Below are 1,167 nucleotides of genomic sequence, written 5' to 3' on the forward strand. Positions count from 1 at the left end.
TGATTCCAAGAGAAATTTGGGTGATTTCTCCATCCTGGATTGTAGGTGTTACTATATGGATTATTATGGTATAAGGCATTAACACTATCATTAGAAGTGTCCCCAGAGGTGTTGGGGAATTCTTCTATAACATGTCCAGGGGACTGGCACCAAGCACAAATCTTAACCAAATTGACTGATGATGGCTCTCTAGGAACAATAGCCTCAATTCTTTTGATTAGGCTATCCAAATGGGCTTCCTTGGCTACTATCCCATCCACAAAATATCCTTTTCTTCCTATGGTTCTTTCACTCTCTTGGGTTGGCTCCCACTCACGGGTTTTGTCAGCTAAGTCAAGTAGGAATTCCCATGCATTTCCTTCATTTGTAAAGGATGTGAATCCCTTAGGGCACATAGACTCTATCATTTGTTTAGTTGGGTAATTAATACCCTCACAAATTATTTGACATAAATGCCATAAGTCTAGGCCATGGTGAGGGCATTCTTGGAGTAGATCCTTGAATCTCTCCATAAGTTTGGAAAAGGACTCACTAGGCCTTTGCCTAAACTGAAGGATATCACTTCTAAGCTTATTGGTCTTGTGAGTTGAGAAAAAATTCTTAAGGAAGACAACTATGAACTGTTCCCATGAGGTTATAGAATTTTTGGATAACCCATACAACCACTTCTTAGCTTGGTCTTTTAATGCAAAAATGATAAACCTAAGCTTAACAGCATCATCAGATAGCTGTTGGATCTTAATTAGAACACATACCTCTTCAAATTCCCTTAGAAATAGGTATGCATCCTCAGAGGTCAACCCATAGAACTGGGGCAACATAGTGATGTATTGAGATTTGAGTTCAAAATTATTTCCCTGGGCTTGTGGTAGAACTATGAAGGAAGGTTGGGCTGTTCTAGCAGGGTAGAACCTATCTTTTAGAGATTTAGGTTAAGGGTTTTGATGTTGGTCTCCCATATTGAAAGGCTTTAAAGAGAGAAAACGTATAGGGTTACTACTTGTTGGATCTATTCTTTCTAACCGATTCTCAGTATTTCTTACCCACCTAACACTCATGCAATAGAAAACTACCCACAACTAAAGTAAGACAAGCACAAAAGAATGGATGGCAAAAATTTTTTTTTAATGATTTTTTTTTTTTGAGTTTTTATTTTTTATTTTTTTG

At 37.5% G+C, this 1,167-nt stretch overlaps 1 non-coding gene across 1 annotated transcript; it reads left to right on the top strand.

Annotated features, from left to right (window-relative positions):
- The first annotated feature begins 465 nt into the window (after positions 1–465).
- Positions 466–572, top strand: LOC122085341. The gene has a single exon (XR_006142113.1). It is a non-coding gene; the product is annotated as a small nucleolar RNA R71 (small nucleolar RNA).
- Positions 573–1,167: the final 595 nt, after the last annotated feature.

The sequence above is a fragment of the Macadamia integrifolia genome, chromosome 7 (genome assembly GCF_013358625.1).
Source record: "Macadamia integrifolia cultivar HAES 741 chromosome 7, SCU_Mint_v3, whole genome shotgun sequence".
NCBI lineage: Eukaryota > Viridiplantae > Streptophyta > Magnoliopsida > Proteales > Proteaceae > Macadamia > Macadamia integrifolia.